The following is a 15,368-nucleotide window of genomic DNA, read 5'->3' as shown; positions in this document are numbered from 1 at the left end:
ATCTGTTCATTGAAGAAATAACGCTCAAAGATAGCTTCTTCTTTTTAAAGATTTATTTATTTACTTGAGAGAAGGTGCACGCGCGCACATGTGCTCACTTGCAAGAATGGGGGTGGGAAGGGCGGAGGGAGAAGGAGAGAGAGAGAGTCTCAAGCAGACTCCCCGCTGAGCATGGAGCCCACCATGGGGCTCGATTTCAAGACCCCGAGATCATGACCTGAGCCAAAATCAAAGAGTTGGGTGCTTAGCCGACTGAAGCACGCAGGTGCCCCCAAAGGCAGCTTTTACCAAGAAGAACCGCTCAGTCAGAGGAAAGAACTAAGATCAGAAGCCTAGGGGCAAACCTGTCCTAGTACCAGAGTTCCTGAATGTACTGTAGAAGGAAAGGTTTCATGTTGTGAAAATATGCAAATAAAACAACTCATTAGGAGTCTAAGACCTATGGTTTTTGGAAAAGTTTAGCCCTCGTGGAAGTCCCTGGGAAAATATTGGAGCAATGCCGGCAGCTAATGAGTCCTCAAGTCCACTACAGAGTCCATCCTGGCTGCTATAATAAAACACTACGGACTGGGTGACTATAAACCAAAAAAATGTTTATTTCTCATTGTGTGGGAGGCTGGAAGGCTGAGGTCAGGGTGCCAAGACAACTGGGTGAGAGCCCTTTATCCTCACACCATGGAAGGGGCAAGGGAGCTCTGTGGGGCCTCTTTTATAAGAGCGCTCATCCCATTCATGGGGGCTCTGCTCTCATGACCTAATCACACCCCCCAAAGACCCCACCTTGGTTAGAATCCAGCATATGAACTTTGAGGAGACACACATTCAGGCCACAGTATCCATGAGCCCCGGATGCCATGGACATATTTTAAAACCATGCTTGTCTTTTTATCCGAACCGGCATGTGATTGGTGACTTGTTTTATAGCAGGAAACTTAAAATATTTAAAATGTTTAAAACTATAAAATAACGGATGAAATTTCTTTTCAGGTCAGTGCCTGACTCTGCCCCGTAATGGACAGAATGAGTGGGACGGATGGGGGATGCATGTGGCCCTGTGTTGTGTCACAACGCTATACTCGGTTGTGACATAAAATACTGTGACAGAAGACTTGCTTTGTTAGAAGATGCAGCCAGCGCAGATAGGGAAGTCACTGCACTGGCGCGTCCTCTTGACTTCAGCGTTACTCTGATGCCCTTTGGTCTGTATCCCAGTGGAGCTGTGGAGCTCCTAGAAGACTGTCATGGTTGTCGGATGCCTCTCGTATCCCAAAACATCACACCACGTTACGCCACGCAACCCCATACATAGTACACCATAGCAAACCCACCACGGCACACCAAACGACACGGACGTGGGGGGTTGAGGCAGGGAGGGCCTGTGTTGGGGCATTCAGAAGGCCTTTTTCCTTCTAGAGATAGTTGGTGTCCGGGCCATGTCATGGACACAAAAGGGTGTCCTTTAACCAAAACAGAAAACCCAACAATTGTAGAGCACTATGAGGGAACCTTGTCTAAACTCCCATAAATAAAGGAACTCCTTTCACAAGACCCAAACTCAACCTTATCTAAAAGCCTCAGAATTAACCATCTGCCACTTCCAGAGAATTCAGCCACTAACCCCCTTCCATTTGTGGACACCTTTAGTTGCTAGAAAACCCTTTCTTGTCTTACATGGAAACTGGCTGTCCCTTGGACTCATTTGTCAAGGTTCCCTTGTGCGGAGCTGTGCAGATAACCTGAACCCCCACTCAGGCCTTTGATGATGTTCCCCTCAGTTTTCTCTTTTCCAGGTGGTAAAATGAATTGCCATGTGGAAAACTGAGGTTACCTTAGCTTCCACACCAGCCACTGGATTCTATGCTTGCAGCCATTCCTTTGAGCCAATTTGGGAGCCAGGAAATTAAGATTCCAGCCCCAGTCCTGCGAGTGTGTGATCTTGACCAAGTCATTTATCTTCTCTGGAAATTCATTTTCTCGAGAGTAAAAATGAAGAGGCTGGATTCCTTTACCTTCTGTGATTCACCTTTTATGGTTTCAGGGTGGTCGGTATCAACTATAGATTTATCTTGTGAAAGAGAGCACATGAGCCCATTTTTACTGTCACAGAACTAGGTTTCTGTCCCTATACTACCTCCACCTGAGCAAAGGGACGACAGGCCCTAGGGGGAAAAAAGGGTACAGAGGGTTTTGGTAGGGACTAGAAGGGACCTAGAAGGTTGTCCACGAAGAGAAAAATCTAGAAGCCCAGGGAACATTTCTAGCCCCGGTGCAAGGAGCCATAATGACCCTTTGGGAGGAACGCTGAAGAATGAATACCAAGAAGACAATTTTTTTTTTTTTAAGATTTTACTTATTTAGGGCAACCCAGGTGGCTCAGTGGTTTAGCGCCACCTCCAGCCCAGGGTATGATTCTGGAAACCCAGAATCAAGTCCCGCATCAGGCTTCCTGCATGGATCCTGCTTCTCCCTCTGCCTGTGTCTCTGCCTCTCTGTGTGTGTGTGTCTCTCATGAATAAATAAATAAAATCTTAAAAAATAATAATAATAAATTAAAAAAAGATTTTACTTATTTATTCATGAGAGAGAGAGAGAGAGAGAGGCAGAGACACAGGCAAAGGAAGGAGAAGCAGGCTCCCTGCAAGGTGCCTGATGGGGGACTCGACCCCTCGGGACTTTGGGATCATGCCCTGGGCTGAAGGCAGACGCAGAACGCTTAACTGCTGAGCTACCCAGGGATCCCAAACTTGACACATTATTTGAAAAAAAAAATACACCTTGCAAATCCTGACACAAGATAAACAGAATAACCCCAGGTTTATTGAAAAGTCATCCCCCAAAGAAGACAAATTAAATGGACTCTCCAGGGTGCCCGGGTGGCTCACTAGTTAGGCGTCTGCCTTTGGCTCAGTCTGTGATCTTGGGGTCCCAGAATCGAGCCCTGAGTCGGGCTCCCCGTTCAGCAGGGAGTCTGCTTCTCCCTCTCCTTTTTCCCTGCCCCTCCTTTCGTTTGCTCTCACTCCCTCTCTCTCTCAAATAAAAAAAAATTGAAATCTTTAAGAAAAACAAATGGGCTTTCCAATTTTGCCTAGAACTGCTCAGGTCTCCATTAGCTAGACGCCCATACAGCAGAAGGAAACAGGGATTCTTCTTTGGAAAGAGTATTGGCAGAGCAAACTCAGTTATTCAGAGGCCAGGTAATCCAGTTTGTGAGTTGCAGAAGCACTTCTGTTCCACTCCCGGCGCTAGAAATCTGGCCAAATCGCCTCCTACGAGACAGGGAGAGGAGTGAGATTAAAAATGAACAAACTGGGTTTGCAGTTTCTGATAAGGATTAGCTCCCAGTGGATTAACCCTCCTGCAGATAACAACTTTAAAAACAACTTTAAACTCTTGACAAATACAAAGGAAACAACAGCCCAAAGGCACCAGAGAGCAGCCAAAAGCAGGTTCATGCTGGAGGGAAATTGAATTAACACTTGGAAGAAGGAAGAAGCACCAGTGAGTTTTCCTTTGTTTACCGGTTTCATCTGAGGGCAGACCCCAGTCAAGCCAAGACCATTAAAACTCAGAAAACCTGCAGCCCTATTGGCTCAAAGAGCCAGCAGAGTTTTGGGAGACCGGAGTAGCCATAAAGTGAAAGAGAAACTTCCAGAAGGGACAGAGCCAGAGGAGGATGGTCCTAATTCTGTGTATAAAGTCTGTTCAAGATCCTGGCTAATCCCTGACCTGTGTGCACATCACGCAGATCCAAGCAGCCCAGTTAAGGTCAGCAACTGAAGTCTGTTGCTGCCCATCCAGGGGAGACAGTCGAGGGCTGATACCTAGCCAAGTTTGCAGACTGCTAAACAAACACACCAAAATACTCCCCGTAAAAACATAACACAGCAAAGCAAGGAGAAGGGAGGAAAAAATAAATATAAGAGCCCAAATCAATGAAAATAGAAAGAAAACATTTTTTTAAAGCCCCAAAGTTAGTTCTTTAAGAGGATCGACAAAATGGACAGTCCAGAAAAGCAAAGACCAAGAACACAAAATAGCAACATCAAAAACAAAAGACAGCGCTCACTGCAGATCCTACGGCTGTTAACATTCTAGGAAGGGGACGTTTCGGAGAACTTTATGCCAATACAGTTGACAACTTAGTGTCTCAATTTGAACTTGACAAATTCTTTTTTTTTTTTTAAGATTGCATTTATTTATTCATGAGAGTAATAACCCCAGGTTTATTGAAAAGAAATAATTCTCAAAATCTTATCCACAAAGAAAAAAATATCAATTTATATTTTATATATCCCCATTCCAGTCTTTTTGTTAGATATAAATATATCTCTAACTTACATAAAGATATTTTTAAGACTCTTACAACCCAACAATAAAAAATGTTTAAAACAATACAAAAAGAGAGGGAAAGGATGTGAGCTGACACTTTTTTTTTGTTTTGTTTTTTGGCTTTTTTGAGCTGACACTTAATGAAGGAAGACACACAAACAGCCAAGCATATGAGAGGGAGCTCAGTGTGATTGTCAGGGAAGTGAACATTAAAAGCGATTAGAATAGGATCCTACCACAGACCCACTAGATGGTCCAACGTTTGTAAAAACTGACAAGGGCCAGGGAGGATGTGGAGCAATTGGAGCTCTCCTATGTTACTGGATGAGTGTGAAATAGTACAACCAGTTTTAGAAAGTGCTCTGGCAGTTTCATATGCAAGTAACAGACGAAACCACACTATCCCTGACCTAGCATTCATTGCATGCTTAGGATTTGAAAGTACATGTCCTCAAATTGTCCAAGAATGTTCACAGCAGCTGTATTCATAATACCCAGGAAGTGGAAGCAGTCCAGGTGTCCATCAACAGGTGAATAAACAAAGATGGAATATTCATACAATGAAATACTAAGCAGTAAAAACAAATGATACACCAAACAACATGGATGAATCACTGAGTGAAAGAAGTTTTACACAAAAGAGTACGTGTTGTATGATTCCATTTATAAGAAATTCTTGAACAGGTAAACCAGTGTCTGGTGAAAAATACCAGAAGAGTATTTGCCTCAATGGTGGTGAGCACTGGCTGGGAAGGGGTGGGGAGGGTATGTATGAATTTTCTGAGATGATAGTAATGCACTATGTCTTTTCTTTTTTAAGATTTTATTTATTTATTTGAGAGAGAGAGAAAGAGAGACAGCATGAGAGAGAGAGAGAGAGAATGAGAGCACAAGCAGGGGAAAAGAGGCAGAGGGAGAGGGAGAGGAAGCAGGCTGGATGCAGGGAGCTCGATGCAGGGCGGGATCCCAGGATCCTAGGATCATGACCTGAGCTTAAGGCAGATGCTTAATGGACCGAACCACCCAGGCACCCCAGTAATGTACCAAGTCTTGATAGGGATTTGCTATAAAACAGCATATTAAGGTACACAGTTTTGTCAAACTCATTAAATGGTGTGTTAAGATGCATGTATGTGTCTATTTACCGAAAAAGAGAATCCTTAAAAAATATTGAACTCTAGCTAAGGATATGCATGCATTTGTGCACTTGGAGGTGAAATGCCCCAAAATTTGCTACTTACTTTAAGAAGTACAAAAAAGGGGACACCTGGGTGGCTCAGTAGTTGAGCATCTGCCTTTGGCTCACGGTGTGATCCCAGAGTCCTGGGATCCAGTTCCGCATCGGGCTCCCTAGAGGAAGCCTGCTTCTCCCTCTGCCTGTGTGTCTATTTCTCTCTCTGTGTCTCTCATAATAACATCTTAAAAAAAAAGAAGTACTAAAAAATACAAGAGACTGACAGATAGAGAGATAGATGAATAAATAGATATATTAGAACAATATGGCAAAATACTAATTTTAAAATCTAGGGGATGGATACATGGTGCTTATAATTCTTTGAACTTTATTGTATATTTTTAAGTGTTCCTTTTAATTTTTTTAATTTTTATTTATTTTTTAAAGATTTTATTTATTTATTCATGAGAGACAGAAGGAGAAGTAGGCTCCATGCAGGGAGCCTGATGTGGGATCCCGGGTCTCCAGGATCACACCCTGGGCTGAAGGCGGCGCTAAACTGCTGAGCCACCCGGGCTGCCCTAAATTTTTTTTTATTTTTAAGTGTTCTTAACGCATGTTTTATATTTTATCATTAAATATTGGGGGAAGAATGAACAAACTCTTCCAGTTGTTAGTAGCTCTAGTGAAAGAGGTACTATAGGAAGAAAGGATGAAACCGATGGATGAAATTAAGTTTGGAGTTCTCCGTGCATTTTATTTATTTATTTTAATGAAATTTTTAAAAGATTTTATGTATCTTATTTTATTCAAAGTTTTTTTTTTTTAAGATTTTACTTATTTATTTGACAGAGAGCGAGCAAGAGAGCACAAGAGGCAGAAGGAGAAGCAGTCTCCCGCTGAGCAGGGAGCCCAGAATGAGGATCAATCATCCCAGGACCCTGAGATCATGACCTGAGCCAAAATCAAGAGTCAAATACTTAACAGGCTGAGCCACCCAGGTGCCCCAATAATGTAATTCTTAAAATTTTAATTCCAGTGTAGTTAACATTTAGCGTTATATTACTTTCAGGTGTGCAATGTAGTGATTCAACAGTTACATATATTACTCAGTGCTCATCAAGATAGAATCCTCTTATCCCCTTCCCCTATTTCTCACATGCATTTTAATTTTAGGCTCTCGTTTTCTTCTCTGCTCAGTAGTTTAAATAACGGACAGGTACTTGGTTCATATTCTTGTGTTCATGTGTAGAATTTTCATGTAATAATTCAAAGCATTAAGCAACGTTGAACAAGAAGAATTCAAAGCATTAAACAGTATATAAATATCACTCCCACAAAAACTAAACATTTCAACAAAAACGTCACACTTCTTAATGCAATGAAGAAAATAAAATGAAATAAATATGCTCACTGTCTAACCACAGCAATTCTGGAGGACCAATTTGTGTCTCGTTCTCATAGGCATTTTAAAAAGTGGTGTTCCCAGGCGTTCAAGTCAAAAATAGTGTTTTGTGTGGATTTTCAGGTCCAACCCCATGCTAAACCCAGAATGCTCTGCTGCTCATGGGCTTGGGGCCACTGGGGTCTTTCTGTCTCCCTCTTCCTTTTCCTCATCTCCGTGGCCAGTCCATATTTTGATCACAAGCTCTATCAACAGATGTTACATCCAGATATTAGAGACATAAAACATATCCCCATACGGTCACAGCATCCATCCCTAGAAAACCTGGGAAAAATTCCTTCCCCAAGATTATAATGTCACTCCTTCAAATAACAATTGGGGGGAAAAAAGAATGCAAACAAACTTTGAGGGGTTTGCTGTAGTAGAGCAAGGACTCTCTCTACATTTGGGTATTTATTCTTTCTTTTTTTATTTATTTTTATTTATTTTTTATTTTTATTCTTTCTTTTTTAAAAAAAAGTCTTACTGTTATTTCTTGGTTGTGGTAAAATACACAAATAAAATTTACCACTTTCACTATTTTTTAAAGATTTGTTTATTCATTTTTTTTATTTTAAGATTTTTATGTATTTATTCATGAGAGACACAACAGAGAGAGGCAGACACAGGCAGAGGGTGAAGCAGGCTCCCTATGGGGAGCCCGATGTGGGACTCGATCCCAGGACCCTGGGATCATGACCTGAACCAAAGGCAGATGCTCAACCACTGAACCACCCAGGTGCCCCTATTTATTCATTTTAGAGAGAGAGAAAAAGAAGGAGAGCATGTGAGTGGGGAGAGATGGAGAGGGAAAGAGAATCCTCAAGCAGACTCCCCGCTGAGCTCAGGGCCCTACGCAGGGCTCAATCTCACGACCCTGCGATCATGACCTGAGTCAAAATCAAGAGTCTGACCCCCAACTGACTGTGCCATCCAGGCACCCCCCACATTCCCCATTTATGTGACACGAAGTGCATTCATGCTGAACAATGATCACCACCTTCCAGCTCCAGAACTTTTCCACCTTCCCCAGCTGAAACTCTGAACCCGTTAGACATGATCTCCCCATTGTACCCCACCCCCTCTGGCAGCCACCTTTCTACTTTTAGTCAAACCTCATATGAATAGATGACACGATCCTTCTCCTTTCCTGACTGGTTACATTCACTCAGCGCCACGTCCTCACTTGTCACCTATGCTGTAGCAAATGTCAGAATTGCTCTCATTTTTCGAGGTAAAATCATATTCCATTGTATGTATAGACCAAATTTTGTTTATGCATTCCTCCATCCATGGACACTTGGGTTGATTCTGCTTTTCTGGCTACCTTATAGCTGCTGCCTCACGCTTTTTTCCAATGAAATTGGGGGCAGCTCCACCTGGAAGTGGAATGTCTAGATCATCCTTCGATTTTCATCTACGTTAGAAATAGCAGTTTGTAGAGCTACAAAAATGATGCTTGCAGGATGCAATAAAATTTGATATACAAATGAAATTCAGATTCAGAATCTTGGATTTTCTTTTGTGGAAAAAAAATGTATTAGGGAAAGTTTTCAAACCCCACCAAAAGTAGCACAGCGAGGATAACAATTGCACACGTACCCAAATTCAGTTTCTTTACCTTACTCTGAAGCACTGTTCTCCTGGGAAAACTGTTGTCAGCTCTCCCCATAAAACAGACATTGTTCTTAGATGGTGTCTAATTCCTAGAGCTATAGAAAGATAGCATAAACGCACAAAGTGATGCCTGCTTGTTTTCTCAAGCCATCTCAGAAAACTTTAAGGATTTCCAAATTGTGTTTCTTTAAAGCTTATTCCTCGGACTTACAATGCACACACCCCGCGGTAAGTGCGGTAAGCTCCCGACATCTGAATGAAGACACTTCTCGGGAACATCTTGAAAACCCTATTGAAAACATCTGGTGGTTAAAAGGAGCTAATTAGATTGGTCAGGATATATAAGATCAGCATTTTTAGGGCTTAAGGGGTCAAAGGAGAAAGTACAATAAAAATGGACACACCAATGTCTATGAAATTGCAGTCAGCTGTAAAAGTAAGCTACAGCCAATAGTCCGCAGTAGAGTTGCAGGAGCCACTTTGTAAAAAGAATGGCATTCCCTAGGATGGTGCACCCCGCTAAGAGAGAAGCCGGCTGGGGTGGGTTCTGAGCATGGTGGCTGCTGCATCACCCGGCTCCTCACATCAAAGACCAGAGAGGAAACCCCAGACAGCCCTGATGCTAACAAGACTGGAGTGGCCTGAACTGACTTTTGAAAGCGATCAAATGGTTTCTGTCGACTATGTAGAAGGGAGAGCAAAGCAGTTTGACATTTTCCAACACCTGGGAAATAACTGATATTTAGAGGAACTGCAGATGACTTATTATAAGGCTGTGCAAAAAATATGTACTTGTGCTAATTAATAGCTGTGTGGAATTAGACAAGTTTCTTAACCTGTTTCCTCAACTGGAAAGCACAGTTCCTTGCTGTTATTCATTAAATCAACCGCCACCATGTGTAGCACATGTCCTGGAGGCTAGGGATCCAATAGACAAGGTGCCTGGTCTCATGCAGCTTAGATTCTAATGAGAGGAGACAGGTAACAAACCATTAATCAAACAATAAATAAGATAGCTTTGGGGGGATCCCTGGGTGGCGCAGTGGTTTGGCGCCTGCCTTTGGCCCAGGGCGCAATCCTGGAGACCCGGGATCGAATCCCACATCAGGCTCCCGGTGCATGGAGCCTGCTTCTCCCTCCGCCTGTGTCTCTGCCTCTCTCTCTCTCTCTGTGACTATCATAAATAAATAAAAAATTTAAAAAAAAAAAGATAGCTTTGGAGACTGGAAAGTGCTATGAGAAAAATAAAATGACAAGAAGGATTATGTGGACATTTATGGGAGACCATTTCGGGCAGTGAGACTAGTCGGTACAAGGGTCCCGAGGCAGGAAGGGGCTTGGAGGATTTCAAGGAGGGAGAAAGACCAGTGTGGCTGTGGCCAACTTGCGAGCAAGTTGGAGCAGAGAGGAGAGTGTCTAAGTGTTCAATCAGGCCATGAAAGGAATGGGGAAGGGTTAAATCTTGACCTCACAGATGCTGTAAAAATGAAATAAGAATTGACTCCCTGGGGGATCCCTGGGTGGCGCAGCAGTTTAGCACCTGCCTTTGGTCCAGGGCATGATCCTGGAGTCCCAAGATCAAGCCCCACATCAGGCTCCCCACATGGAGCCTGCCTCTCCCTCTGCCTGCATCTTTGCCTCTCTCTCTCTCTCTGTGTGTGTCTCTCATGAATGAATAAATAAAATCTTAAAAAAAAAAAAAAAGAATTGACTCCCTGATAACTGTCCTTTCAAAACAAGACAGGAGGAGACTCCTGGAGATGGCCAGACTCTGAGTGGGGGGGTGGGTCCGGGCTGCTGCAGAATGGGCATCCTCGGATTTGCCTTCTTAGCACTCTAAAGAGGATTGATGGGCTTCAAGACCATCGTCTCCTTGAGATGAATGTGTCTTGTGCTTCCCCTAGACACTCTGAATTCAATTAGTTTAATTAGAAAACAAGTAAAGAGGAATTATCTTAATATAGCTTTGCGCCTAACAACTAAAAAAAAGAAAGAAAGAAAAAGGCCATTTCTTTGGCAGAAATCCAAGTTTCCTTCTTTTTACATATTCTCAGATAATGATGCAAATGTTCCATTTTGTTGGCAAAAAAAGTGGACATGACTCAGTAGATCGTATTTTAGCTTCTGATTTCTTCACTCTTTAATGAAATAAGAATATTGGTATGCTGGTGATTATTTTTAAACTGCTAACGGGATTAGGGGGAGAAAAGAGGAAGAATGCCCTGATTTTCAGTGTTTGCCGGTATCTGTGGCGAAAATATTCCCACTATGACTCGTTTCAAGCCACTAATGTGACATCGGTGAATTCAGAGCTGGGGAGGGATGTTAACCATCGGCTCTCACAAGCCACTAAAGAGCTAATTCCAGCACGTCAGTTGTTTGCCCAAATGCCCTGCGAATCTATTGCCAAGGGAATTCTTTTCTCTTACATGGTGGCTACTTGGATTGACATCAGCTGCAGAAGCCAGCTCAGGACCAAGGCCAAGGTACCTGGGTTGGTACATGCTTTGGGGAGTAGCATGAGGAGTAACTTCATTGTGTTTGTCCCCAGTATCCACGAACACACTCCAACTGCAACCTTAAGTCTCCCCTTCCAAGGGTAAGACCCCTAGAGCCCAGCATGGCAGTGGTGAAGCCCAGTGTCCCTACAGACTCAGTCCGTTAAGCATCTGTCTTTGGCTCAGGTCTTGATCTCAGGGTCCTGGGATCCAGCCCCACTGTGGGCTTCCCCCTCAGCAGGGGGTTTGCTTTTCCCTCTCCCACTGCCCCTCCCCCTGCTCATGTTCTCTTTCTCTCTCTCAAGTAAATAAATAAATAAATAAATAAATAAATAAATAAATAAATAAAATCTTAAAAAATGAAATATCAGAAAAGTAAATCGGAGGCTAGTTTTAAGTGATTCCTAAAAATATTTACTGTAAAATATACTGTAATTGGGAAATACCAGGAATGCCAAAGGAGGACAGACATCTTGCTAATTAATGGATGATCTGCAGAAAGCTGTGGTCTCTGTTCTTACACAAAAGGAAGCCTCCCAAACAGTGTGAAACTCAACAGCTCCCAACTGCCCTTGGTTTCATCTTGTGATTAGGTCAAATGTCTGTTTCCATCTGCCCAATTATTATTCACCCCACCTGAGAGGCTCTCAATTCAACCAGAAATGCCTATATGATGCCCATCTCTTCACTGGTCGGTGTGTTTTAGCCACAATTAAGTGATGGGGTGAATAATAATTCACCGCAGTATCCTTTAATCAACATCTACTCCAATTTAGTCTGAAAAGACTAGAAAATATTCAGATTGCCATATTGAGTAGTAAACTGATGTATAGAAAGTGTGTTTATCACTTGTGCCAATTTGATGGAAGTGGCCAACAATATTCATTATTGGTTGTCTACTTGTAAGAATGGGTTTTCTGATAAGCATCTCTAAGAACATTTTCCTGACCTTCCTTCTGCTGTGCTTGAAGTACGAAAATATTTCATTGATTAGGAAGATTTGGTAGCGAGAGACAAACAAGCACTGTGTGTTTCATCTCTGACTCCATGTGTCAGAATTAAAGACAGTTTAGCGATGTTTTTATTTACAATGGTCAGCAGCTTGTATATTGTGCCCATGACATGACATGCAATTTAGTATCAGGGACACTTCATAGTATCAAAGGCAGACAAAGTAAATGACACAAGGCTGATGCTTAAAAATAAAACTGGGTGGCTCAGTCAGTTAAGCCTCCAGCTCTTTATGTTGGCTTGGGTCATGATCTCGGGGTCCTGGGATCTAGCCCTGGACCAGGCTCTGAGCTCAGCATGGTGTCTGCTTGTCCCTCTCCCTCTGCTCTTTTTCCTGCTCTTGTTCACTCTCTCTCAAATAAAGAAATCAATATTTTTTAAAAAATATATTTATATATATAAGTATATATAAATATATAAATAAATATATATATATAGGATAGATAGGCAGATGATAGATAGTTCACGAACAACTGTGAACAAACTGGAGCTCTGGGAACAGAGAGAAGATTCCCTGAACTTAATGGGACAGGCTTGGGAAGTTGAATGGTATACTTTATTAAATTTTTAAAGCATCTCTGTCATCATTAAAATTGACCAAATAAATTGTAAACGGCCCAGCACAATTTTTTCACATCACCCAGACTCTGAACCATAGTATTCCTATATCCTTTGATTCCCAGGTGTTCTTATCTGCTAGTTCTCTCACAGCCAAGAGAAAATTCACAATGTCTAGCACGTAAACACACCGTATTTATTGGGAGTTAGTACACATGGTAGTTAGACAGACATGTTCCTTAAAAAACACCTATTTCCTGATTCCACCTAAAACCACCTGTGCAACCTTGCCAAGTGATTTAACCTGTGTTTCAGATTCCTTGTCTATAAAATGAATATTGACTATGTCGGAGGGTTACGGTGAAGACTAATTAGGTAATCCACATAAGGTGTTCAGAAGTGTGCCCACTGGCACAGTGGTAGCATTCAGGAAATATATTTAACCCTTGAAACTGAACTTGTTGAACTTCACTGTGTACGTGTGTTTTATGTTTATATGGGTTTTGGCTACAACTAAAGTTGCCTTCCCTTGAAGAACACATATGAGCTAGGAGGAGCGTGATCTGAAACAGGTGGAGTTATTCCAGGATAAAAATACATCTGTTAAAGGGAAGCGTCTACATGCAGATGATAGAGTTGGTTTTACACACTTTATGAAGTGGTAACACATAGGCCCTTAAAGAAACACTTTTTGCCAAAACCTAAAACATCGCCTCAAGGTGAAATGACTAGAAGCCATGGTCAAACGCAAAAGTTTAGTTTGTGAACAGGCCACCCGCTCACCCCAGCGTGCAAGGCATTCACTCTGCAAGTGTCCCCATTTCTTGCAAGAGTGTTCTGGAGGAAGCAGTCCCCCTAGAACACTTCCAGAAATGGGACTTCCCGCATCCATCCAAGACAACAGAGCCACTTTACATTACAGCTTTCCATAACCGCTGGTGACATTTAGATTTCATTTCTTCATACCAGCCTGTCTCTATTCCCTTTCTCCTCAAAATCTTCCCTCCACCCCACCCCACTTCGATTACTCTTTGATATCGTCCTTCCCACATCACGTGGAACCTCCCACCCTGCAGACCGTCCCAAGCCGTGACCACCCTGCTCTCCGCCCTTCTGGAAATGTGTCTCTGAGCCATGCCAAACTTAAGGGGGCTTTAGCTATGTCTAGGTTCAGCCTGCATGTGGGGGCTGGGAGGAGGGATTTTTCTTTGATCCACCTAATGAATTAATGAATTAAACAGAGGTGGAGTTCAGAAGGCAGGCTCCTTACTGTTGCTGAAGTTGGGCTGATTATGAGCTGGCGTCACTGCTAGAAAAATGCGGCTTCATGCTAGAATTAGGGACATGGCCGAGTCCATTCATCTTCCCTAATCGAGTTCTTGGGAAATACACATGTAGATTAGCCCCTAACAATGACCCCCGGCTGATTGCTTGGAGTACCCTCCACCGTGCCCACAATGGCATTGACTAGCTCTTTATGTCCCACACAAAGGAAGCCCCAACCTCCCCTTGTCCTGCTTTGCCCTGTTTCCCTCCTCCCCACCCCAAGTCCCTCATCAGTGGCTGTTGAAGTCTTTTCTGCTTTTCTCTCAAGACTCTGAAATAAACAGTAAATAAAAGCTAACCTCACCTGGACCTATTAGGGAGAGCTGGGCAGTCCCAGAGGGAATTAACTTTAGAAAACAAGGCTCTAAGCCCCTTAGCGTGTGGGCAGAAGCTTAAGAAAACACTGCCAATCTTTGTTTAGCAGTGATTATGGAGATCAATTTAATATTGGGGAAGTTTACATAAAAAGTATTCTTGGTCAAGGGGGAAACAGCAAACACCAATCAGCTATCTCTATGGCTGCCCTCTGGTCACCAAGACATTAGCATCTCAGCCATCAGGTCTATGCAACTCGCATTTGGGACGTGGTGGGGATCTCACCAGACAGTGGTATTGCAGGGACAGTGCCTTTGACAGCCTAGAAAGCCTCAGGGTCCCAGGCGCAGGCTTTGCTTGGACTGTGGGGGGAAGCTCCCTAGGATTTGTTTGGTGTTCCCAGACACCAGCGCCCCAAAGGCCACTGTCTATAGGCTCGGACTTCATTTCTTGGGGAAGCTAAGCTGCCATTATCTCAGCCTCTTAGATGCGGCCTCCAGTCTCCAGGAAGGATTAAAGATGGACTGCAGGCTAAGATGTGCTTTTATTCTTTTCAAAAACATCAGGCTGTACAACACTTATTACCAATGAGCCGTAGACAGAAGACACTGAACAAGGAGTCCAGTGGTCTGGGTTCTAGTCCTGACCCATCCGCTTTACATCATACAGAGCCTCAGTTTCCTCTTCCATAAAATGGGGACAAATATTGCCCTGCTCACCTCACAAGAGTGTGAAAGGATAATGCAAAAACCATAAAGTACATATTGATTATCATTATTGTAGCTTTTTCTTAAAATAAAACATAACTTCTGGGGCACCTGGGTGACTCAGTCAGTTCAGCATCCAACTCTTGATTTTGGTCTAGGTCATGATCTCAGTGTCCTGGGATCCAGCCTGTGACCAGCTCCTCGCTCAGTCTACTTGAGATTCCCTCTCTCCCTCTCCCTCTGCACTGCCCCCCCTCCACCATGCTCAGGCTTTCTCTCTCTCAAATAAAAACAAGCAAATCTTTAAAATAAAATGTAATCTCTCAACTTGAATCAGCAGCTCAAATTCTATCTACTGCAAAGCCTCCTGCTATTTTAATTTATCCCTT

Source organism: Vulpes vulpes, chromosome 5, assembly GCF_048418805.1.
Source record: "Vulpes vulpes isolate BD-2025 chromosome 5, VulVul3, whole genome shotgun sequence".
Taxonomy (NCBI): Eukaryota; Metazoa; Chordata; class Mammalia; order Carnivora; family Canidae; genus Vulpes; species Vulpes vulpes.
This window is presented reverse-complemented; position numbering follows the sequence as displayed.